This window comes from Diceros bicornis, unplaced genomic scaffold (assembly GCF_020826845.1).
Source record: "Diceros bicornis minor isolate mBicDic1 unplaced genomic scaffold, mDicBic1.mat.cur scaffold_54_ctg1, whole genome shotgun sequence".
Classification (NCBI taxonomy): Eukaryota; Metazoa; Chordata; class Mammalia; order Perissodactyla; family Rhinocerotidae; genus Diceros; species Diceros bicornis.
Window position 1 is genome coordinate 2349754 of NW_026691418.1, and position 27248 is coordinate 2377001.

General features: G+C 44.4%; 1 long non-coding RNA gene across 2 annotated transcripts; it reads right to left on the minus strand.

The window, feature by feature from the left end:
• Positions 1–22199: 22199 nt before the first annotated feature.
• Positions 22200–22802, minus strand: LOC131403060 (uncharacterized). Of its 2 annotated transcripts, none has more exons than XR_009219182.1 (3): positions 22772–22802; positions 22605–22671; positions 22200–22313 (listed from the first exon to the last, which is right to left on the minus strand). It is a non-coding gene; the product is annotated as an uncharacterized LOC131403060 (long non-coding RNA). The 2 variants fall into 2 exon arrangements; XR_009219181.1 differs by having other exon boundaries at positions 22200–22322.
• Positions 22803–27248: the final 4446 nt, after the last annotated feature.

Sequence of the window (27248 nt, forward strand, 5' to 3'; positions counted from 1 at the left end):
CATGAGGCACCTAATAAGTGCTGAGCCTGTTGAGGCCTCCTGGGCAAATGAGTGAACTACCCAAGGACCAGACAGCACTTCAGTGTGCTCCCCTCCCTCACCAAAGCACAGACTATGCCCAACTTCCTCTCTGCTCCACCTCATCCATCTGTACAGCCACTCTGCATGGCAGCTGCTCTCAGTGTCCATCTCTACTGTCCACATGAGGACAACAAAGGCTTGGGAGTTAAGAAGGCTGCTCAGGTTACATGAGGGTAAGCAGGGAAGCTGGGCTGAGATCATGGGATTCTGGATCACGAAATGTCAGGCGTGGGGCAGCTCATGGCAGAGGGAAGGCCGGCCCCACCTGCCCTGAGAGCCCCACTGCTCACCACATCCATCAGTGTCAACTGCTCTTCCACCAGCCAGGGAGGGAACTCCAAGAAGTCGGGCTTCTCCTCCCTCAGAAGGTTCTTGGTGGTCACGTCCCAGGGGCAGGTGGGTTCTGGGGCTGGATCTGGCTCTGCTGTTATCTCTCCTGGTGGAGGGAGGATTCTCCCTGGAGCCAATGGTCCATTGGACTCCTGCTCAGGAGCTGGAACTGGGGCTGGAGCTGATGTTGGTGGTGGCTCTGGCCCTGGAGGGACTGATGGAGGTGACACTGGCTCCAGCTCTGTCACAGGTGGTGGAACTAGAGCTGGAGCTGGATCTAGCCGTGAAGCTGGCCCTTGCTCTGGCTCTGGAGCTGGGGGGAGCTCTTGAGATGGTACTGCAGCAGGAGAAAGAAACAGTGTCACTCAAGTAGCTGACTTCCCCTGTGCCTGTCAAAGACAGGAAAGACCCCACTGCCTTGAAGGGAACAAAGCCTCTGAACACTCAGCAAATTTTCTTCCCAGACTGCACTCACCTCACCTTCCAGCTCTGCCTCAATGGGCCGTGGATGCTCCAGCTGGACCTGGAGAAGGCAGGCGTGGCCCTGCAGCCCCGAGCCAGGCAAGCTGACATGCAGAGTTGCCAGCTTCACCCTGAAGCAGAGAAAGTGCAGGGGATCCCAGAAATCCTGCCCTGGGTCCAGGCAGGTACATACCAGAGAAGAGATGGCACTGGGGGAGGCAAGCGGGCAACAGAGTCAGATGCCTGGCCTTTCCCTCCACACTTCTCCCCCAAGGCACCTGGCTTGGGACTGGGCCCCTATGCCTGCCCCTTCCCATCCAAGGGAGAGCCCCAGGGCAGCAGTGGTCCCTGTGACGCTATCCTGGCAGTGGCAGGCCTGCTTATACAGCAGGTTGAACACAGATTCTGTCATGACTCTCTTCTCGCTGACACTCTTCTCCCAAAGGGCTGGAACACAGCCCAGCCCAGCCCTCCATGCACTTGTACAACTGGACTGAGCACTGAGGCAAATTTGTGAGCAGGTTGCTCACACATCTCCTATCTTGGGCCTGGAGGTTGATTTCAGAAAAGGTGGATTTGGGGAGGCAGATTTTGATGGGTCTGTGGTGGGAATGGGTCTCTTGGGGACAACTCAGCCAAGCCACCCCTCTGATTCCCAGGGGTCCTGACACCCATCCAAGCTCTTTGAGTCCTGTCCTCTTGGATTGGAAGCCACCAGACCTCGACCTTCCCATGGAAATCAAAAGATGCGTGAGATGTTGGTCCTGACAGGCCCGCCCCAGCCACAGTCCCCATCTCTCCCTCCACACCTTGTTCTGTAGAGACAGGAAGCCCTTCTTCGGGACCCAAAGACGACTCACGTTTTCAGATGGTCCTGCACTCTGCCCTCCTGGCTGGAATAAGGAAAGATGCCTTTAGATGTAAAGGAAGCAATCAGGGCACCACTTGGGATGTACGATGGAGGACAGGACCTGCGAATGATGTCCAATGTGACTGTCTGACTCTCAAACGACAATTGAGGCCCAGCGATTGTATCTCCTTTATTCACTGAGTTTTACTAAGTGTCTCCAAAAGTCCTGCATGTAGTAGGTGCTTAATCTACATGGTTGCATGAGTGAAGTCCAACCAGAACCATCCCAGACACCTGAGTGGGACTGGGGCCCCTCTGCTGCCACAGAGATCCCTGATTGGCTACCACAAGGAAAACGACCAGGACCAGCTGGACAGAATCTCCACCTCCTTGACAGGGTGGTTTCCATGTGCTTTTCCAAACTCAGAAAGGCCACATCCCAGAAAAGGTTGAGGCAGACTACTTTTCGTGACAAAGAGAGAAATAATAACCATGAACAACCACAGCATGTCTACATCCCTCTCTGCAGATCCAGGCACCAGGTAAGCACCTGCCATTGCTGATCCCATTAGTCCCTACAAGATCACCATGAAATTTATCCCCCCCACATTTCTGAAGAGCAAACTGAGGCTCCGAGAGATGCGGGGATTTGCACAAGGTACACAGCTGGCAGAGGGCAGAGTCACCACTGTGCTGAGGAGGGAGTGGCTATTCACCTAGTAAACAGCTGGTCCAGGACCTGGTGGGATGTGTCTGAGTCCGATTAGTTGACCATGAAAGTGGTGAAGCTGGAGATGTTCCTACTCAGGAAAGCTGGTGCCACGAACTCTGTCAGCTTCTCCATCATGCTGCCTGGAGGGCACGCATCCTGCAGGTCTCATTTAAATTCACAGTGTATTCATGCTCACATTGGGGGAGAGAAGGAGGGACATACAGTCAGTGACATGATGGTGAACCACCAGGAGGACTGAGGTGACTTTCTACCCTCCTGTGTAGCTTGTGGGGAGGAGTGGAGGTCCAGATTCCTTTGGGAGTGGTACTGTGGGGCACTCGAGTGAGAAAATTCTGGGGCAGTGGTTCCCAGCGGAATCTCGGATTTGAGTCTGGATTCTAGTACTGCCTTGATCATCTCAAGGTCCTGGGGGTGAAGATTCCTCTGCACCAACGCTCACCTCAGAGCAGCCCTGGTCATTGATGGACCGGTGCACCTTTGTCCACTCCAGGGAAATGGCAAACTGGAAAGCATCCACCAGCTCCTCGACCATCTTCTGGGTGCAGCTCTGCAGTGACAGTGCGCAGCAGTCAGGCCGGGGGGATCAGGGGTCTGCCTGGACTTTGCCACAGTGGGAAACCCCAACACAGATCAGGCACAGAGCGGCATCTACACAGACTCCACCAGGGAAGTAATGCGAGGCACCTTGAGGTCCTGGCATTCACATGCGGATAGAGGAGCTTTGTCCTCAGCACTCATCTTCCTCTCCTGCAGCCAAGATCTTGAGTACGAACATGACACACTGCCCGACTCCCACCATCTAGCTTCCAGCTCCTGCCCAGCCTGGATCCTCCTCATCCCCAAATTCCCTAACTCCACCTCCCCCCCACAAACACACAATGAGAGTCAAAGGGAGTGGGGCTCTCCTTTTGGGGTCACAGATCTGGCCTGACCTAGAGTGGCCTGCCCTGGCCTAAACTGTTACCTGATGGTTCCTCCTGCCAAAAGGCCACACACATTCGAGGTGAGGGCTGAGCCAACATCTAAAGTGACTTAACATGCTCTCATTCTGTGCTTTCCGGGGGCCAGAGACTCGGAAAATCACGGGACAACATGAGAACATCCTGCTGTTTCGAGTGTCTCCACTCAAATGAACTGGAAAAGAGGCTGTGATTACAATGTGGGTGCCTGGTAACCAGAGTTCTAAGTCCTGTTGGGGGCTGTCACCAAGGAAGTGAGGTCACTTCTTCAAGGTTCTATTACTTGACCCCTTCCTTCAATGAGACCCACCCAAATCCCCCACTAGGCTGTTGGCTGTTCTCCCTCCTTGCCCATGTCATCTCCATCACTGTACACAAATATCCATCACCACCCTCCCCACAGCTCCTTGGGAGTGGATCCAGACCCCAGCTTTGAGGAGACAGAGCTGAGGTCAGATCTCTTTTTTCCTACCAGTTCTGTGTCCTGGAAAAACTGCTGTGCCTCTCAAGATCTCCCTAGTCTCCCAAGCGGCACAATGAGGATTGCGTTAAAAACAGCTTTCTAGGGACCTCATCAGGTGTATATGCGATAATATGTACAACACCTGTGGGCTGGTGTCACATGTGTCTAATGCACACACTTAGAGATGGAGGAAGTACAAGGAGTAGGACATCACATAGAATACCAGTCAGAACTTCTCTGGGTCCCAGTTGTGTGATCTTTGGTAAGTCACTGCCACTCTGAGCCTCATTTTCAGGTCTGCATCCTGAAGGGGTTGAAATTAGAGGAAATTCAGACATTGTGATCCACTGGCATTAAGCCTTCCACTGTCCCCTGTTTTACTCAGAATCAGTCCCAAGAGCCTCATGTTGGCCGATGTGGTGGGAGCCTCCACAATGTTCCCAATGCTCACTGCCTCCTGGAGTGCACATCCTTGTGTCATTACTAAGTGGTCAGTATCTGGCTTCTGAGCAACAGAACACAGCCAAGGTGATGGGATGTCACTTCCAAGTTTTAATTACAAAACGTCTGTCACTTCCCACTTACGGACTTACTTGGGTTCCCTACTTACCTCCCTCCTTCTGTTTCCGTCTCTCTCTCTCTCTCTCGCTCGCTCTTACTATCGCTCTCTATCAAATCACCAGAACTGGGAATGCAAGTGCTGATGTTGTCAGTTGCACTACTTAGAGGTTCCATAGGAGAGAACTGAGGGAGTGTCCAGCCAACAGACAGACAGGAGCTCAGACTCTCGGTCCAAATGGATCCTGACAAAACCCATGTGAGTGATCTTGGGTGGAAATCCTCCCCCATTGGAGCCTTGTGGAGACCACAGCCCCTGCTTCACAGAGACTTTGAGGCAGAGGCACCCAGCTAAGTCATGCCTGATGCTTGGCTCACAGAAATTGTGAGATGCTAAATATTTGTACTTTATAGGTGGCAGGTTTTGGAGTAATGTTGTCACAGAGGAACAGAAAGTAACAGTCTACCATGTCCCAAGATCCAGCCTGATCACCCTCTTGTCTCCAATCCTCTCTCTTCTCAGGCTCCCTCCAGCCACACTGGCCACATTTCTGACCTTCCCTGGTCAAACTCGCTTCTTCCTGTGAGTCTCTGCACCAGAGAGCCTTCTCCTTGAAAGGCTAACTCTTCCCAGACATAAGCAGGGGTGCTTACACTTGTCATTCTGTCACAGCAAAGGTCTGAAATGCCTCAGGGCAGCCTTTCAGAACCTCCTAGCACAGTCTCTACCATCACAAATCTCACATCTACAAGATCATTACATGATTTCCTCCTCCTTCCTCCCATTGAGATAAAATGAGTGCTTGAGTAAAGGCTGTCTGCTTTCGCTGAAGCAGAGGCAACTCCTTCTGCTTATACCAGGCACAGAACTGTCTCTTCCAAGCCGAATTTTTCCCACCACGAGTCCATTGTTTAAGGAAACCGTCATTCCTTCTCTTTCATGGGTCTGGTTTCCCCAAGAACACAGTGAACCATCCCCTCTCCCTGTGCTGCATCACCATAAACCCACAGCCAGAAGATAAGCACCAGGTTAAAACACCACCAGATCTTGAATTCAGTCACTGCTGAGACCCTTTCATCAATGTTGTCATTCAATGGTGACTCCTGAGGACATCTTTCCCCTGAGACCCACTCCTAGCCTGTCCTCAGCTTCTTATAGCAACACTGAGATTTCTTCAGAGTCCTCCCAACCTGGGCAAGAAACATTCTGAAATGTTCTCTGTATTAATTTTCAGGGACTGGAGACATTGGTAGATGTAATTTGAGTGTGTATGTGCAGTAGTTTCTATGCAAGTATTCTATTTTTCAGACACAGATAAAATAGTGTGGCTACTCAATGCACCAAGAATTCGGATAACTGATCAAATTTTTTCATGATGTGAAGTATTTAGAGAGTAAATGTCATGGTTAAGAGCACAGACTATGGAGCTAACTCCTCACGTCCAAATTCCATCTCAATCCCTTATTAGATATTTGTATTGACTGAGTTCTTTACCTGATTGGTGCCTCAGTTTCTTCATATCTTAGTTGGCAATAATGATCAGCATACATATTTTGTAGGTTTATGGAGAGTGTTAAAGGAGTTAATGTTTGAAAAATGCTTGGAACACCTAGTGTATTACCAGTGCTGTACCTATATGTTAGAAATAATATTTAGAAATTCTTCTGACACTGCCTGTGAGACCCAGAGGGTGAGCCTGTTGTCCGGATGTACGCAGAAAACACTCCATGACATACGATGAATAAATGAATGAATAACATTGGTGAATGTATTACCAATGTCACCTATGTCAACCTACAGGCATTCCCAAGCCGAACCACAGGCAGACATTCCTGCTGTGTCTTACATCACATTCCCTGGAGGAATCACTGGGTCTTCTTGGACCCTGGTAACTGTGCCCACTAAAGGTTCTTTTCTGTCAGCAAACCCCAGTCTTTGTCCAGTTGCTGCAGCTCACAGGGTTTGCACTCTGATATTTGTCTTCACTAGAGGGAGAAGTGCCATCCCAAGAGCTGGGCACACACAAATCCTGAGACTTGGAGAAAATAATTCCCTGGCCCTGGAGCAGGTAGAAGAGCTCAGGGACAGAGTGGGATTTAGGGAAAATCCTCCAGGTCTTGTCAGAAGGGATGGAGGCAGGGGATGTGTCAGCAAGGACTTGTCTGGTTTGTGGGCCTTGGTGGTTAAATAGTAGAGAGGCTGGGAACTTTCCTAGGTTCTAGCATAATACAATCAATATGACGGTCATGAAATCAGAATCAGCCTAATTAAGGTCAAATTAACCTAATGTCAGGTGTTCTCTAACTCTCTAATCCAGTAGTGACTTATAATAAGGGTATTCATGTTCTATCGTCTCCTTTTCATTGATTGGCTAGAGTAATTATTCTTTACATAGCCTGTCTACTTTTACATAGTAAAGACAAACAAAAAAGAAAAAAGTGAGTTTTAAAACAACCCTCCTTGGAAAAGTCTCCCTAACATATTGAATTAATAACAGAAGCCAGCACAGGAAATTCACCACATATCTTGAGCTTTAGTCTCTGGTTTTAGATCTTCCTAACTAGTAAATTACCTTGACTTCTGCCTTCTTTCTTGAGATTAGTCCACTTAGGACTAAGTAGGATTGCAACCTCATGCCATGTGAGAAGAGGTGGGACTCTAGGAAGAGGTTTTTTTCATTCTGTCAGTGTGTGTGTGTGTCTGTGTGTGTATATGACAGTTTTTGCTGCATCTTGCAGTGTGGGTCAGTGTAGACTCATTTTCTAGGGAAAAAAATTTCCCTAACCACTGTCTCTGGACTTTGTTTTCACTGATGGCTTCAACGGCACTGTCCAATAGTAACATTAAGCACTCTATATTATAGAATTTAATTTTTTTCTTAATAGCCACATTTTAAAAAATGAAAGCCAACAGATGAAATTAATTTTAATAGTATATTTTAACCCATTATAACCAAGATATCATCAATGTTGGTGCACTCTACACAAAACTTCATAATGAGAGAGTTTCCATTTTTTTCCTGGGTTTAATAAATCCCATGTGTACTTCCCACTTACAGCACAATCTCCATTTGTAAATTGAATTTTTTCAGACATAGTCTCTGTACTGAGATTTAATGTTCACAGTTGTCAAATAACAGTCACTAGGAGTGAGGTGGATGATAATTTCACTACTGACTTAAGCTCTAATGGAGCTATGAACACCAACTGGTCAATGGGCTAATCAAATGAATAGTCATATAGTACAGAAGAATGGTATGATTTGGGATTTAGAAAAAGACTGGGGACAGTGTGTCCTGACAGGGAGCACCAGGGATTTTGTTGTTGAGACTGACAAGGACAAAATGAGAATAAAGTCATACTCATAAGTGTCTAACAACATGGGGGAGAAGAAATGACATGCAGTAGTCCTGAGTTTTGACCTCGAACTTTCTGTTCTTGACCCAAATCTCGTTGATGATGTCCCAGGACACAGGTCAGATTAATCCCCACAGGGAGAGAGGGAGGGTAGAAGTACAAGGCATCTGACATAATTGTCCTGGGAAGGCAGGCTTCGTTTCTCACTCTGATCCACATTCCCAATTTATTTTTATAGGGTAAGAGGAAAAGAAGTATGATGGTCAAATCATCACAGAGGAAGTGACATGATTGTGGAAACCAATCCAACCCAAATCCTGGTTTGAGCATCTCCATCCCTTTGAGGATGTCCAATAGATATTCAAGAGGCCAGTTACTAGAATCTCATCCTATCCTGGCAATGAGGTCAGATGTCATCAGAGGGAGGAAACCTTGGAGCAGCCCCAACAACTCTGCTGGCAGAAAAGACTGCAAGGTCTCCAGGTCTGCAGAGTGCAGGAGAACGGTTAAGTCCTTTGGACCTTGCCAAAACCCTGCTGAATCTTGCACCTAGTTGCACAGGTGCATCCCTGTCATGTGTGCTCACAGGTGGTCTGAACTCCAGTCCCATGCCCACCCCTGCCTGGTCTTCAGATTCAGCAGAGACGATCCCAGGAGCTGCTCTGTACATCCCACAACTCCTTTGCAAACAACTTCTGGTGACTGAGGAGGATATCAGGAAACAGGAAGAGAAAGTGAAGACAGCAAGAGAGAGACTGGCGGTAGCACTCATGCAGACAGACTTGCTAGCGAGGCAGGGAGAGTGAGGGGCCAAGAAGGACGTCCCGACAAACACGATGAAGAAAAGACAAAATGGTCTAGATGACATGGAGCTCACACTACATTAATGCCTCTGCAGGGGTCCTGATGTCTTCTTGCTTTGAGCTTTTGAAACTTTAATATATACCAATAGTTTTCCTTTCTTTGATTCCTTTGCATGACAGAGAAGATACAGACAGTGATCCTTCTGAGGTGAGAGATTTGGTTTCAGGTGAGGAGAGAAAGGAGATCTTTCTTTCTCATTTTGTTCTCTCATTTTCCTTTCCTGAGTGTTATGCATTTGTATTTTAAGATCAACAGAGAGTTATCACAGTCAGGGAATTCTTTCGAGTTTTGCCCTCACAGTCACAGAGAAGACCTACATAGTCCAAATGAATTGTCCTTTTTGTGTAATATTGCAATAGATTCCAACATATTTCACTAAAGATCTGTTATATCTGTCTTCTCAAAAAAGACACCTACTTCTGGGTCTCTATTTTTCTGGTATTTGTTGCATGTTGAATCACAGCCGCACATAATGAAATACTGGATTTTCCCTTTTTTTAGATTTATATGTGTTGGAAATTTGATTCATGAAAATTGATATGCCATTGCGGTATCATGCTGTCAGGAGAACGACTGTTTTCAGCATCACAAGTCTCACAATAAGCCAGTGTGTTGGGATTTGTCTATTTGCCTGATCGAGTATGTTGCACTCTTCAAATCCTCTTTATCGTTACTTACTTTTGTCCCACAGATTTATCAGTTTCTGAGAGCAATGTGTTCAACAATAATAGAGTATCTTAGTATTTATATCTTCCCTAAAAAATGAGTTATTTTTAGCTAAATCTTCTCTCCTCTATTCTTCCATGTGGTAATCATCTGGATTTGGGTTCGAATGTGTTTTTCATGTCTTGTTTTAAAACTAATACTAAATTAGACAGACTGTTTTTTCCTTTCCTCGTGACTCCTGTTATGTTTTCCTGGGTTCACATTTCTTCTTCCTGATGTACATTCTTTACCACTTCTTTCACTGTGGGCCTGTGGGAGGTCAAGTTTGAGTCTGTTTGTAGGTCAGATAACGTCTTTCTTTCTTTGACACATAGTTTGAATATGTGTTTATTTAAGCTTTGTAGTAATTATTTTCCTTTTTTGTCAAGTTATTTAATATATCTGAACCTCCATACCTTTAGCTTAAAATGTGAATAAAACCCTAAAAATAGTGACTGTAACTGAGATAATACACGCAGAGCTTGCCAGTCATGTTGCTTAGCAGAAATTAGTCAATAATGATAATTATTATTAATCATTATAATGATATTATTATAATAATGTAATATGTAATAATATATTAATGTATAATAATAATTAAACATTAATTTATAATTATAATGTATAGTGTATAACATATAATGTATGCAATGATTAATGAAATTATTAATCATTATAATCTTGAAGTGTGCATTCTCAGAGAATCACTGCTTAAGATTGAGAATGTGAAGCTCACACACAAAAAGTATGAGAGAGTGGCATGACCGTGAATTTAATTCTCAGCCCTTCGGTATCTTCAGCTGTGGTCGTCTGCACAGTGTGTACAGATAATGTAATCTTTTCGCACAGATCCACAGCAGAACAGCGCAGCATGCCTCATGCCTGGGATGCTCTAGACTGCTTGTTGGGGCGCCTCTGCTGTGAGGCTCATTGAACTCTGTACAGAGAAAGATGAAAAAAGATTCTTTCTTTTCCCTCAGTTTTCTCCCCCCGAGTTTTATTCCCTTTTACATCCAGAGCAAACACTCTCTTCCCAGAACCTTGGTATTACTCTGGGATTCAGGCTTCCCAGACACCTAGTCATTTCAGCTCCCAAGGCCCAAGGTGACTGCAGAGTCATGTCTCACCCAGTCCTCCCAACTTGGCCTGTTTCCCATCATGGAGGGCCCATGAGTGGGGAGAGGAGCCATCGATGGAGATTGATCTGGAAGTCCTGGTGAATCTGAGCTTCAGAGAATGAAGCAGAAAAAGGGAACCTGAGACTGCCAGGCCTTCAGTGGGGGAGGAAAATGGAGGAACTGAGAGGGGCGTGATGGCTGCACAGAGTCAAGCTGAGGGATGTTTCAAAGTTTCCTAAGAAGGGAAAACTTGCACTGAAGTGGGGATTCGATTTTACACGATGGTAATATCTGTGCTGGTTTCACCAATTCTGGTGTCCCTGAGGGATGAACTGGTGTGACACCATAGGACAGAATTTGTAGTCATTTTCAGAACTTAAGGAAGGTGAAATCTTTCAGCATATTCCCCTGTAAGCCAGTTAGGGGCCAAGTCTAGAAAGGCTCGGAGCCTGTGTCCGTCCAATGTAGGTTCATTGTGTTCCAGCCAAGTTCCTCTGGACACCAGCTAGGAAAACGGGACATCAGACCTAGTTAGATCTACTCATCGCAGCTTCCGTAGGTAGCCATGAGGCAGGTAATAGCCCAGGCATCGTCACTGGACCTCTCAGTTGCCCTCCTTCTTCCGCTGACAGTGACTTGTGAGGTGAGGAGAGCGCATCAGAATGGTCCAGTCAGCTGCCAAGTATGGGAGACTCCAGACGAAGGAGATGCCAAAGCCACAGAGACCCAATGCTTCCTATGTCTCCCTCTTTGTTTTCCACTTAATTTTCACCCTCAGTCCTCTTTTCCTCCCCTTTTCCCTCTTTTGGCTCTCTCTCCCTCTCTTTCCCCTACATGTTCTAGCATAATTGAGGTATTAACGACATACAGTAAACTGCATACATTTAAAGTGAACAATTTGATACATTTTGATTATAACCTGTTGAACCATCACCACAATCAGGAAAAGGAACAGCCATCCATCCCAAATTTCCTCATGCTCATTTTAATTCCTCCTTCCCTGCAGTTTGCAAACACATTCTCATTCCCAGGCAACCAGTGATCCGGTATATGTCCCTATAGATTTTCCTGTATTTTCCAAGAATTTTTATAAAGGAGATCATACACTATGTACTCATTTTTTACTGGCTTCTTTCACTCAGCATAATTATTCTGAGATTTATGCTTGTCATTGCATGTACTATGAATTCATTCCTATCCCCAAGACTTCCCTGGCAGCACTGTACACACGCCCGAGTGCCTCCAAGGTTGACGTGAGAGCCAATAGTACTGCTGCATCCCCAAAAGTAGGAATGCGTCTCGGTGCAACTCTGGGAGGGGTTGGCGGCAGCCCTGGACCTGCACATGAATGTTTTCCTGGATGATTGGAAAGCCCACCGTGCCACTGCAGTCCCAATGATTGGGGAATGCTCAGAATCCGTGAAGAAGTCCCACCCGCCAAGCACAGAGGCTGGCACGAGCATAAGAAAAGGCAGCAGCAGATATGCGCGCACATGCAAATGCTTTCCGAGATGGCACAAATACCCATAGTAGTGCTGCGGTCTCACAACTGGGTACGTGTCTCTGTGTGGCGGCAGCTCTGAGCCCATTGTGAATGCTTTCCCAGCGGGTGGGAACAGCCACTGTACTCACACAACTTCCAGCGTATGGGGTGGGATCAGAGACACAGCTCATGCTTCCCCCACAGCGGTAGCAGGTGGAATCTGTGACCTGATACTACCACAAATATGCAGGGAAAAGATTAGTTCATCAAACACCATAAGAAACTACACTAACGATTCAGAGCAGAAGGAAATGTCAAATCTCCAGAAATGAACCTTGAAGTCACAGAAATTTACAATCTAAATGACAGAAAATTCAAAATAACTCTCATAAAGAAACTCACCAAGTTACAAGAATGTTCAGACAGTTCGATGAACTCAGAAATAAAATTAATGAGGAAAATGAATACTTCATTAAAGAAACTGAAACTATTAAAAAAAACAAGCAGAAATTCTGGATGTGAAGAACATAATTAATGAGATAAAAAAGAATCTAGAATCCTTAAAAAATAGAGCTGATATTATGGATGAAAGAATTAGTGATTTAGAGGATAGAAATATAGAAATGCTTCCAGTGGACGAGGAGAGAGAACTCAGATTTTTAAAAATTAAAGGAATTCTAGGAGAAATATATGACTCAATTATAAAAGCAACATAAGAATTATACGTATCCCAGAGGGAGAAAAGAGGGAGAAAGGAGCAGAGAGCTTGTTCAAAGAAATAATAGCTGAGAACTTCCCAAACCTGGGGAAGAACTGGACCTACAAGTACATGAAGCCAAGAGAACGCCTAATTACATCTATGCTATAAGACCTTCTCTAAGGTATATAATAGTAAAATTGGAAATAGCCAATGACAAAGAAAAAATATTAAGGGAAGCAAGATAGAAGAAAATAACCTACATAGGAACCCCTATCATGATTTCAGCATATTTCTTAGCAGAAACTTTACAGGCAAGGAAAGAATGGAATGATATATTAAAAATACAGAAAAAGAGAAACTTTCAGCCAAGAATACTGTATCCAGTGAAATGATCCTTTTGATACAATGGAGAAATAAAAGTTTTCCCAGATAAACAAAGGCTGAGGGATTTCATCGCCACTAGATCTCCCATACAAGCAATGATCAAGAACGCCCTCATACCTGAAACAAAAAGAAGGCAAATGTTTGCAAATCTTTGACCAGAGTGATAAATAGACAGACAAAATCAGAAAGCTACAGCTGTGTTTCACAACAAGGTAGCAAATACTTAATTATAACTTAAAAGAAGAAGAGAAGGAAAACATCATAAGTAACTATAAACACTTCAACTTAGTCACAAATGCACAACTCAAAAATAAATGACTTGTGACAACAATAACTCAGAAGGAAAAGAAGAAAGGGATGGATCCCGCTTAGACTAATGGAGTTAAGAGGCTATCAGAAGATGAACTATCTCATCTATGAGATCTTCATACAAATCTCACAGTAACCAGCAAACAAAAAATCATAGCAGAGCCATAAATCATAGAAAAAGAGAAAACCTCCACAGAAAACGCCCAAAATGAAATTGTAGTCAGAAACACAAAGGAAGAGAAACAATAGAAATATAGATTAGGTGGGACTAAGTCCTCATGTATCAGTAATCACTCTAAATATAGATCAATTGAATTCTCCAATCAACAGATACAGAGTGGTGGGGTGGATTATAAAACAAGACCCAACAATATGCTGGCTCCAGGAAACACATCTCAGCTCTAAAAACAAACAGGCTCAGAATGAAGGGATGGGAGACAATACTGCAAGCAAATGGCAAATAAAAGAAAGTAGGTGTTGCCATAATTATATCAGACAAAGCAGACTTCAAGATAAAAAAGACTATGAGAGACAAAGAGAGGCAGTATATAATGATAAAGGGGACTTTCCACTAAGAGGACATAACACTTATAAAGATGTATGCACCTAACACAGCAGCATAAAAGAATATAAAGCAACTATTAATAGACCTAAAGGGAGAAATTAACAGCAACACAATAATAGCAGGGGACCTGAACACCCCACTTACATCCATGGATAGATCATGCAGAGTGGGGAAACAATAGTGGAATTAAATAAAAAATATGATCAGATGATCTTAATGGATATAGAGAGAGCATACGCTCCCAAAACAGCAGAATACACATTCTTCTTAAGTGCACATGGAACCTTCTCAACGATAGACCATATGTTGTGAAACAAGGCAATCCTGAATAAATTTAAGATTGAAATCATATCAAGCTTCTTTTCTGACCACAATGCTATGACACTTGAAATCAACTACAAGAAAAAAGATGAGGAAGTCACAAATATGTGGAGACTGAAGAACACATGACTGAAGAACCATTGGATCAATGAACAAATCAAAGGAGAAATCAAAAAATACCTGAAGACAAATGAAAATGAAAAGACAACAAAACAACTCTTATGGGATGCAGCAAAAGCAGTTCTAAGAAGGAAATTCATAGCAATACAAGCGCACCTCAACAAACAAGAAAAATATAAAATAAGTAACCTTAAACTACACCTAATAGAACCAGAAAATGAAGAACAAATGAAGCCTAAAGTCAGCAGAATGAAGGAAATAATAAAAATTAGAGCAGAAATTAATGAAATAGTAACTAAAAAAACTGTAGAAAGGATCAATGAAACAAAGAGCTGGTTCTTTGAGAAGATTGAAACAAAATTGACAGACCCTTAACCAGACTCACTAAGAAAAAAAGAGAGAAGGCTCAAAGACATAAAATTAGAAATGAAAGAGGAGAAATTACAACAGATACCACAGAAATCCAAAGGACAGTAAGAGAATACACTGAACAACTTACATGCCACCAAATTGGATAACCTAAAAGAAATAGATAAATTCATACAACCTCCCAAAACTGACTCAAGAAGAAATAGAATAAATGAACAGACCAATCACAAGTAAAGAGATCGAAATGATCATAAAAAACTCCCAAAGCAAAAGTCCAGGACCAGATGGCTTCTATGGAGAATTCTACCAAATATTCAAACAAGATTTAATACCTATGCTTCTCAAACTATTCGAAAAAGTTGAAGAAGATGGAAGACTTCCTAATTCATTCTATGAGGCCAACATCACCCTGACCGCAAAAGCAGGCAAGGATAGCACACAGAAGGAATATTATAGGCCAATATCACTGATGAACACAGATGCAAAAATCCTCAGCTAAATATCAGCAAATCGAACACAGCAATATATTAAAAGGATCATATAAGATGATCAAGTGGAATTTATACAAGGGATGCAGGGATGGTTCAACATCCGGAAATCAATGTGATACACCACATTAACAAAATGAGGAATAAAAATCACATGATCCTCTCCACAGATGTAGAGAAAGGATTTGACAAGATCCAACATCCATTTATGATAAAAACTCTCAATAAAATAGGTATAGAAGGAGAGTACCTCAACACAACAAAGGTCGTATATCACAAACCCACAGACAACATCATACTTAATGGTGAAAAACTTAAAGCCATTCCTCTGAGAACAGGAAGAAGACAAAAGTGCCCACTCTCACCACTCCCATTCAACATAGTACTGGAGGTTTTGGCCAGAAGAATTAGGCTGGAAAAAGACAAAAAAAAAGGAATCCAAATTGGAAAGGAGGAAAGGAAACTCTTGCTGTTTGCAGATGACATGATTGCAAATATAGAAAATCCTAAAGAATCCATCAGAAAACTATTAGAAATAATCAACAATTACAGCAAAGTTGCAGCATACAAAATCAATTTACCACAATCAGTTGCATTTCTATACTCTAATAATGAACTAACAGAAAGAGAACTCAAGAATACAATCTCATTTACAATTGCAACAAAAAGAAAAAAGTTTCTAGGGATAAATTTAACCAAAGAGGTTAAAGACCTATACAATGAAAACTATAAGACATTATTGAAAGAAATCAATGATGATCTGAAGTAATGGGAAGATATTCCATGCACATGGATTGGAAGAATAAACACAGTTAAAATGTCCATATTACCTAAAGTAATCTACAGAGCCAATGTAATCCCTATCAGAATCCCAATGACATTCTTCATAGAAATAGAACACAGAATCCTAAAAGATATATGGAATAACAAAAGGCCTCAAATAGCCAAAGCAATCCTGAGAAGAAAGAACAAAGCTGGAGGCATCACAATCCTAACTTGAAAATATATTACATAGCTATAGTAATGAAAATGACATGGTACTGACACAAAAGCAGACTCATAGATGAATGGAACAGAACTGAAAGCCCAGACAGAAAACCACACATCTGTAGTCAGTTAATCTCTCACAAAGGAGCCAAGATCATACAATGGAGAAAGGAAAGTCTCTTCAATAAATGCTGTTGGGAAAACGGGACAGACACATGCAAAAAAATGAAAGTAGATCATTATCTTCCACCATACACAAAAATTAACTCGAAATGGATAAAAAACTTGAATCTAACACTTGAAATCATAAAACTCCTAGAAGAAAATATACGCAGTACAGTCTTTGACATCGGTCTTTGCTGCACCCTTCCCAATACCATGTCTACTTAGGCAAGGGAAAGAAAAGAAAAAAATATACAAATGGGACTACATGAGACTAAAAGCCTTCTGCAAGGCAAAGGAAATGATGAACAAAATGAAAAGACAGGGCCGACCCCATGGCTTAATAGTTAAGTGCGTGCGCTCCTCTACTGGCGGCCCAGGTTCGGATCCCGGACGCGCACAGACTCACCACTTGTCCGGATATGCTGAGGCCACGTCCCACATACAGTAACCAGAAGGATTTGCAGCTATGATATACAATCTAAAAATCGGCTGAGGATATGAATATACATTTTTCCAAAGAAGATATATGGAAGGCCATCAGACACATGAAAAGATGTATAACATCACTAATTATTAGGAATATTCAAATCAAAACTACAATGAGAGTTCACCTTAAACCTGTCGGAATGGCCATAATTCCCAAGACAAAAAATAACAAATGTTGGAGAGGATAAGGAGAAAAGCGCACCCTCACACACTGCTGGTGGGAATGCAAACTGGTGCAGCCACCAGGGAAAACAGTGTGGAGATTTCTCAAAAAAATAAAAATAAAAATACCATACCTTCCAGCTATCCCTTTACTGGGTATTTATCCAAAGAAATTGAAATCAACAATTCAAAGAGATTTATGCACCCCTGCTTTCACTGCAGCATTAGTCACAATAGCCAAGACATGGAAGTAACCCAAGTGCCCTGCTACAGATGAATGGATAAAGAAGATGTGGTGTGTATTATATACAATGGAATACTACTCAGCAAGAAAAAAAGACAAGATTGTCCTGTTTGCAACAACCTGGATGGACCTTGAGGACATGATGTTAAATGAAATAAGCCAGACAAAGACAAATATGCATGATTTCACTCATATGTAGAAGATAAACATAAACAGGAATGAAGAGAACAGATTAGTGGTTTCCAGAGGGGAAGGGAGCTGGGTGTTGAGTGAAAGAGTTAAAGGGGCACATATGCATGGGGATGGATAAAAGTTAGACTACTGGTGCTGAGCACGATGCAGTCTATACAGAAATTCACAAATAATAATGAACACCCGAAATTACACAATGTTAAAACCCTTTATAATTTCAATAAAATAATTAAAAAAGAAAAAATAATTCATTCTTTTTTATGGTTGAATAGTATTCCAAGGTGGGGATATACCACACTTTGCGTATCCGTTCACCAGTAGATGGACATTTGTGTTGGTTTCCGTTTTTGTCTACTATAAATATGTTGTTATCAACACGTGTGTACAAGTCTGTGTATAGACATATGGGCTTATTTCCCTTGGATGGATTCCTAGGAGAGGAATGGCTGGGTAGACGTATGGAATTATTAAAGACGCATCCAAGCTATTTTCCACCAGCACTCGATGAGAGTTTCAGTGACTTGACATCTTCAACAACACTTGCTATAGTCAGTCTTTTTAATTATAGCCATTCTCAAGTGTGGTGGAATCTCATGATGACTGTCCCTTACATTTCCCCAATGACTCATGTTGTGAAGGAGAAGGCAAGCCACGCACAGACTGGGAGAAAACATCTGCAAAACATATCCCTAGAAAAGGACCTGTATTTATATTATATAAAGAGCTCTTATAACCCAATAGTAAGAAGACAAGCAACACATCATGTCTTACCAGAAGACAGCAGGTCAGGCCTGTATAAGCACCAGGAGTCCCGCCAAGAAGATGAGGATGAGGGCCCAGAAAAGGAGGTCTGGGGTGACAAGTGGTGGGGTGAACCACCTCCTGTCATCGCCCCAGTGCTCCTGCTAACCGCACTGTGCCTCAACCCTCCTTGACAAGGGTTGGCCAACTTTCCTCATCATCCAAAAACCTGTTCACATGGTTCTCTTCGTGAGGCACAACATCAAGATACTCACCTCCTACCCTGGGATGTGGCTTCCTGCAGGCTTACCAGGCTTCACAATCAAGGTGTCATCTCTGTTGGGAGAATATTCTGGAAGTGAATGAAATGGAGAATGAATGTGAGTGTGTTTCACACTTTTTCATATAACATTTTAGATACACAGAAAAATAAAGGGAACAGTCTCATAAACATCCATCATCTATATTTAACAATGTATAGTCCATCCAATTAAAACAATATTTCATCAATGTATAAATTATTAACACTTGCCCCACTTGAATCATCCCACGTATTCAATGAAATATTAAAGTAAAGTAGACATCATGATGTTTCACCCCATTTTAGTTCCATCTCTAAAAAGTGAGCACACTTTGCTACAAAATCCAAGGCCATTATCACAGAACAAAAGTGTAATTAATTAAACCAAATTCATACCTCTGGGCACAGAGGACTGAATTTGAATGGACTTTCTTACGACGGCCGGGGGGAGAATGGGTCATCACAGTTGGCAAGCCTATGGGATCTCTCTAAATTTGTTAATTCACACTGAAAAGTGTTCTTCCGTGCCTAGAAACACATCATCCCCTTCTCTTTTATCTATTTGCTTAATATTCATTTTCTAGGATTAACCTACAATGTAATTTCCTGCAGGAAGTCTTTTCTGATTTCCGCCTGCAAGTGTGAGTTTGTTCACATCAAATAATTGATAAGTTTCAATTCTCTATTCTTGTTATTGCCAGCTACAACATAAAGTGCAGAAGGGGAGGACACACAGCACCCAGTGGGCATGGGGGGAGGGGTGCAGTTCCCCCTACGTGTACCTTTATCCAGACAAACTCTTAGAGGTGTGCTGTCTGATATGCAGCAGCAACAAGTCTATTTTTGAAATAAAATTAACTTTAGTTAAATAAAATAAAAATTCTAGTACCTCAGTAACATTAAAAATCAGTAACAATAAAGACCAGTCACAATACCATCCTTCGAGCACTCAACAGCCATATGAGGCTATGCACTGGACAGCACAGATATAGAACATTCCACCACTGCAGAAAGTTCTAGAGCATTGGTGCTCATCTAGAGTGGGACTTGGCAAACTATAGCTTGTGGATCAGGAAACACATCCACCCCGAAACCTGTAACTCTGCTTCACACACAGCTAGAAGCCCTCACTGACCATCTGGTCCAGTGGCTTTCAGTGCAGAGATAAGGAAACAAATGTCCAGAGAGGGGCGGTGACTAGTTTGAGGTCACAGAGCTGTCTAGGAGAAGGTGAGGGCCACCAATATTACACTGGTGTTCTTTTCTCTCTCTCAATGTTGGGGAAAGACTGGGGGACTGTGCCACCACCTGCCAGCCTGAGAAAGTTCAATGCTGTCTCAACCCCAGGCATCCAGAGTTCCCAGAAAGGCCTCACTTCCTTTCACAATGACCAGGGAGCCTTACCATCCCCAAGGACACTCTTCCTGTCAAGGGTCAAGTTCTGCAGTTGGGTACCATTCTGGGTCAGCCACAGGAATTCCTCATAGATGGCAACTCTGTCCAGTCTCGGTGGCAAGGTACACAGGGAGTCCATTCCAGTGTGGTTACTGTGGGGGACAGACCTGGAAGGGCACAAAGGATGAACAAGGGTGTCTGGAATTCTACCGTGATTCTAGATAAGCTGCTTTTGGGTCCTGTCCAAGAGAACTTTCTGCAGTAATGTAAACATTTGTCTGCACTACCAAATACACTGATTATTAGCCCCATGTTGTTATCGAGCACTTAAAATTTTGCTAGTGTGTGTGAGTGAGGAACTGAATTTCTCATGTAATTTAATTTCAAGTACGTAATTTATAAATAAATAACCACACGGAGAACATTTTTGAAACTTTGGAGTAAGGACTTTTGAAAATGCATAAAAACAATGAGAACACTGGTAAAAATGGTCAAAATCAACTTTTGAGAGCCTAGAAATTTTTCAAAGGCTTGTAAGAATCTGAGGAGGGTTTAGTGAAGATACACGGTGGAATCTTGATAAAGGTAGCAAATTTTGTGGCACTATAACTTTCACTATTCCCATCCTGCTCTCACAATATCCTCCATAACTTTGAAAACCATCAGTCTTAGAACAATGGTGGCTGAGACAACCAGCAGCCAAGCAGCCATAATGGGTTTAGAGCTCTGAAAAGAACCATCCCCATCGAACTGCCACTAGCTGACCTGCCTGGCAGCTCCCTGAAAAAGCCCCATGTTCAGGGCTTGTCGTTACTTGACTCAGAGCTTGCCCAGGGTGGAAAGTGGGTCCCCAAGGCACTTGGTAAAAACAATCAGAGCTAATTGTTTAATATTGTAGTGGCCTGAGGGAGTGATTCCAGCTGCGGCAGGTAAGAGGTGAGCCAAAAACTTCGAAGAAAAATTGGGGGAATGAGATGTCCACAGGGGGCTTTGTAAAGCTGCAGTGTATTTGTGGGCATCTAGAAGGCCAAAAGTGCTCAGGGATGTGGCAGACCCAGGACAGACTTGAGAACATCTTAATCTCTCACCTTTAGTTGAAGAGTTGGCTTAATATCTGAAAACTTGATTATGTAATACACCATAGTAATAGAATAATGGCCATACCACGTATTTTCAATCATATACATAGAAAAGAATTTCACAAAATACAACGCCCTTCATGCCTAAAAATGAAAACTCTCAACAAATTAGGAATAGAAAAGAACTTTCTCAACTTATAAATGGCATCGATGAAAAATCCAAGGCTAACACCATATTCAATGTGAAAGAATGAAAATTTCCCCCTAAGACCAGGGACAAGTCAATGATGTCTTCCCTCATCTCATATGTTAATAACAGGTACTAGAGGTTCTAATGAGGGCAATTAGGCAAGAAAAAGGAATAAAAGAAACCCAGATTGGACGGGAAGAGGTAAAACTATTTGTTTTGCAGAGGAGAAGACATTGTATATACAAAAACCTAAAAAATACACCCCCCCATACACAATATGTGAATCATATCCCAATGGTGTATAAAAAATTTAAATTGCCCCATGTGGTTAGTGGCTTCACTATTGGAGAGCACAGTTAGACTGCTGATATTTATTGAAAGTCTCCAGAAGAGGAGGAGGAGGAGGAGGATGGAGGTTGTTGGCCTCAAATGTTAATGTTTTTCTCAACCCCCGAAAACCTATGGATGGAGATGGTAGGATTAGCTCATAGGGATGTGGGGGAGAATGGGCACCATGTAAGTGACTTCCAGATCAAGGATGTGTCACGGGAGCTCAGAGTCATCAGCCATCAGCTCAACCAATGCTTCCAATCTCCTCAACCTACATCAAGTCGGTGACCAGGCAGGAGTGGAATATGTCTCACAGCTGGCTGCCTCTGTAGAGCTTGGTGACCTAGAACAAATGGGAGGGAGAGTGGGTGAGATGGATGTCTCCTGGGGATGCAGGTGGCCACTGGGCCAGTGAAAGATCACAGACCTTGGGGCAAGGGAGACCTGACTACAAATCCTGGCTCTGCCCCTAACTCATTGTGTGACCTTAGGCAAAATACTCCCATTTCTGAGCTTCAGTTTACCCACATGAGAAATGGGGAAGGCAGCTAGGACATCACCTCTGGGAAGTGAGAGAACCCAGACACGCAGGGAAAGTGAAGGATTGAAACAATAATGTAACAGATGTAAGTCAGGCAGAGGAATGAGGGTGCTCTCAGGGCAAGGAGAGACGGGAGAGGGGAGACCCCACCTGGTCCTGCGTGTCTCTCTGCAGGGCGGTGTACTCCGAGGATGTGGGCTCCAGGTTGCTGAGGTTCCAGCTGATGCTGCGGAAATGTAGCTGGTGCTCTCTCTGCATGCATAAACTCCAGGGTGCAGAGCCTGGAGCCACTGAGAGGAAGAGCAGACAGGTGGAGACTCTCAGCTTCCAGCACAGAGGCATGGTGGACCACTGGGTCAGGGTGGTGGGTGCAGACAGTGTCCACACTGGTGGCTGCCCCATCCTTCTCAGACCTGGGGAGAGAGGGATGTGGGGAATCTAGAGAGAGGTCCTGAAACCTCTGGGGTTTGGGCCAGAACAGGAAGGAGGAAATGGGAGGTGAGTGGGGAAACTGAGAGAGGGGTGGTCACAAAAGTGGTCATTAGGGGCAAGTGCTCAAGGGAGGGTCTTACCTGAGGGAGACCAGTCTGCCACTCAAGGAGAAGGGGCCCAGGCTGCTCTTCTTGAACAAGGATCCAGCTGGGGAGGAAGGAAAGGAAGATGAGGAGGAGGGACAGGGGTTGGGGGAGGGGCTGGGTGGGATTTAACCCACCAGGAGCTGCTAGGACCAGGGTCTCACCAGGCTCTGCAGGACCCTCTCAGTGGAGTTGAATGTGGCTGAGCTGTTGATCCTGTCTGATGAATACCAGAAGGTGGAGATGCTGACACTGACTGTGAGGGTGTTCAGGTTGTGCCCCAAAGCTGCAAGACGAGAGGGAGAGCGATGGCCATCACTGAGAGCTGGCCTGAGACCACACCAGAGTCCTGCACTCTTTATCATCTGTCGTCTTCTCTCACAGTGGCACCACTACCCACCCTTGTGGTCACCCAAGTCAGAACCAGCATATCTGCTCAGCTCCTCCTCCCTCCCAGTAACACCCATTCACCTTGCACACTTGTCCTCACATACACTCCATCCCTGTCCCAACTCAAGTCTTAAATTCCTTCATCCAGACCAACACCCCAGCAGGCACAATGGATGCTCTGTCTAAATGATGTTCCACATGGACTACTAGAAAAATCTTTCTGTAATGAATACCTCACTAGGGCCACCACTGCTCTAGTACCACCCATGGCTCCCTATGGCCTTCAGTGTTTAGTTCAACCTTGTTGACCTGGCACTCAAGGCTCTACTCAATCTGGCTCCTGCTGACCTTTCAGTCTCATTTTATCTATCTACTGCAAGTTAAACTTCATGCTTCACGCAACCCAAATTCGTTTCAATTCTCCCCATACAGCATGTTGTTTCTGGCTGGAGCCTTTGCTCATGGAATCCCCTCTGCCAGGAAAACTCTTCATCCTCTATTTGCCATGGTCCGTCCTACTCATTCTTAAAGACTCCATTCAGGTGAAAATTTCTCTAGCAAGCTCTTCCCCTCCAAATTATGCCAGGTGCCACTCCCCGAAACCTCCCACATTGTGTTATAAAGGTGTGTTAATTCACAAGACTAGGGGCTCTCTGAGGGCTGGCCTTAGACTACATTGTTGGTATAATCTTTGTGATCAACATGATTGTCCTAAAACCAGAATTTCACACCCTGGCTTCCCAGCTCCTGGATCACGACTGGCTTCTAGGGGCAGGAGAGCTTCTCTTTGGAAGGTAAAGGCACCCCCAGATACCTGTGGTGGCTTCTGGTGGCACAGGTGATGATCAAGTATGCAGGGATGTGGTGGCTGGCTCAGGAGCTGTGCAGAGGGCTGTCATCAGGGAGGGACAGAGTGGGAGGAGCTTCCAGGCTCACCCGGGCTCCAGCTGTGGTTGTCCCAGGACCACCATTCACAGGTGAATCATAAATGAGAGTGAGGGGATGGGTCACTGTGTGAGTAGAGGGATGAGCAAGCTTGTGGATGAGAGGAGCCCAAGAGAGTGAGATGGGTGAATAAGAGAGACTGAACACAGAGGAGAGAGAGATGGACGGGCAGAAAACTGGACACAGATGGGATACCTGGAAAAGGGGGACCAAGGGCGGGGCTTCAAGAGAATAAAAGTGAAAACCATGTGGGGTCAGAATGTGGTGGAGAACATGTCTATGTCTAAGGCTTTCTCACCCTGGGCTGGGACTCTCCACCAGAACCCAAGAGAGAGAGAAGGGATGAGTTAGGGCCCTTCCAGGTCCTTCCCTCACCAAGGACAGCGGGTGAAGGAGAACAATTGCTCCCCAACCCCAAATGCGATGGGACCCAGGACATCAGGGCCAGGAATACTCACTGGTGGTAATCGGGGCTGCGGCTGCATAGGTGTAACTTGTGGAGAGAAGGCGAGAGGAGCTGAGCGAGTGTTGGGGTGAACATAAAGGATTAAGGATGAGGGAGGATGTAGGGACGTTTGTGGGAAAAGCAGAAGGGAAGAGGGAAGGGGTGTTCAGGGAGGTGGCAACGAGGTGGAAGGTGGCTGAACTCAGCAGTCACACCATGATGAGAAGACTGAACCCCGACCAGAAAGAGAGAGCGATGGATCAAAACTCACTTTAGAGCAACGGAGGCAACACAGAACTTTGACTGGCAGAGAGAGCGTGGCTGTAGCCCAGCCCCTCACCACTGACATAGAGGCTGTCCCCGTCCAGGGTGAGGGAAACCAGGTGGGTGACGCCCAGGTTCTCATGGTTCAGCTCCCAGTAGAGTCGCTCTCTGTCCAGCCCGGGACCCGCGGGGCTCAGAGTGGAAGGTGCAGACGGTGTCCACCACGCTGGCTGCCGTACCCTTCTCAAGCCTGGTGGAGGAAGAACATGGGGCTGTGCAATACTGAGCAGGTGTCCTTCTGGGTGTGGAAAGTGGGAGAGTGGAAGCGAGGAGGCTGAGGGAGAGGCTGAATGGGCTGCTCTGATGTGTGGAGGGGCTCTCCTCGGTGTCTCCCGTCTGAGACAACCCCCTCACAAGTAAGGCCTGACTTCCTTTAGGATGTGGAAGGGGGCCTGTGAGTGATCAAGTGGGATGAACACACAGACCTGGGTGAGGGGGCGCCTACAGGTCTACACGGACAGCAGCGAGGAGAAAAGCCAGTGCCCTGTGCCATCTGACACATGCAGGCAAGAAAGTACCGTTACATTCTTTTGGTTCTACACTCCAAGGTCTTTTCTTTCTATTTCTTTCTTACTCCACAGCCATCACCCAGACGTAGGGAACAATCACCTCACTCGTAATCTTCTTCCCAACACCTCCTGCCTCTTAAGTATTCAATCTTAACCCTCAGGTCCATTTTAACCAAAGTGCTTAGACCAAACGCCAATCACATCAGCCATCTGTTCACATCTCTCCAGAGTATTCCCACTGGTCTTAGAACAGAGTCCCAAGTCACGTCTGACCTGGTCCAGCATGTCCCCCTCGCTGGTCTGGCTCACACCTCTCCCCCTGTGTTGACTCCGCTCATCCATCCCTCTTCTCAGTTCATGGACACACCAGGCTCTCTGCTTCAGGGGTGTCCTTATGCGGGTCCCGATGCCTGAAATGCTCTCTTGAACACACTCCCACAACCTCACTCCAGTCTACCCTTCAGACCAGCTAAATCCAGTCCCAACTCTAGCTCTCAAGCTAAATATCAGTCCTTCTCAAGAGGGTTTCCCTGCCCCCTCAGGTTGATTCCCCTTGTGCCAAACTCCCACATCACTCTCATCATTTACTGTCTAAAATCCAAATTCCCAAATACAATATAAATTCCATGGAGGTGGGACAAGATCTCTCTGGTTCTCCATGACCCCATGCATGTGGCCCAGGGTCTGGCTTATGAGATGAGGAAACATCCTGGTTTGTCTAGGACTGCCTTGGTTTGAACACTAAACATCCTGTATCCTGGAAAACCCCTCTGTTCTGACTAAACGAGGATGGTGGGTCACCATAAATTATACACTCAAAAACTATCTATTGCATGACAAGCACACATTCCCCTCAAGAACGTCACAGGAAAGCTAGAATGACAAAGACACAAACACACAAACACAATTAGTAGAGGCCAACAACTAAATACAAAATCATTTAACAAGATTCTCTGCAACATGAATCACCAGACTGTTATTATAGAAAAGATTCAAGAAACAAAGTTAATTCCCTTTAGAAGTCAAGGTGGAGAGGACAGTCTTTTTGGAGACTAGTGCCCTTCCCTTCAATCTACAGTGTTGCTTAGTATTTCTCCAAATGATTTGAAATGTCATAAAGAAAAAAATGCTCAAAATAAATCTGACTACTGGAAAATTCAATTTTAAATTTGTTATTGATACAAAGTTCCAATCGTCTTTTTCCCTGAATGCTCCTTTATTTCAAATTTTTGTGGAGGATTTATAGGACTTTAGAAGTCAAATTGAATGGGTCTAAGGAATGTTGCTGAGTATCCCTGCTAATATTTAATGGGATGTCTTCTAATACTACATACACACGCAAAACATTTCTGTATTTAAATTATATATAAATTCTGACTTTTGAATATTATGCAAGTAAATCTATATTTTCTACTATAATACACATTTGCAGTTATTTACTTTTGTTTCATGTGTTCTTATTTGCATATAACTGTACTTACTGAAATATTTACCACACAGAACCACACACAGCTTACCATCTTTCCATCCATCAAACATCAATAATTTTTCTCAAGATACCCTCACTCTCAGTGACTCCATGTGGTGACAACCCGAGCCCAGGAAAGCCCACTGGCATGTCTTCTGCACTACGGAGGCTGCCGGAACCTGTTGGTACCAGGTCCACAAGGTACTCACCTGGTCACATGAGCCATGGAGCAGCGAGGATGGGTGGACCCTGAGCCTGGTTTCACCTCAAACTTGAGCTCCATGGATGCTTTTCGTCTCTGAGGGGGGGAAAAAAGTGCATACAAACTTTTGAGGCCTTTTATAGGGTCTTGGATGGAAAGGCCACCCCATTCACTTTTCTTTTTTTGTATTTCCTGATTTAATTGTAACTGTTGGCTGTGACTGGATTTTCCCGATTCCTATCCAGCCACCTGCTGCCCAAGATGGGAGAAAGCAGCTTCGTGCTGTGTGCACTTGAGTCGCTCAACTCACTTGGCTGGACAGAGACTTTTTGGTGACTCGGGACCCTTTAAACAAGCT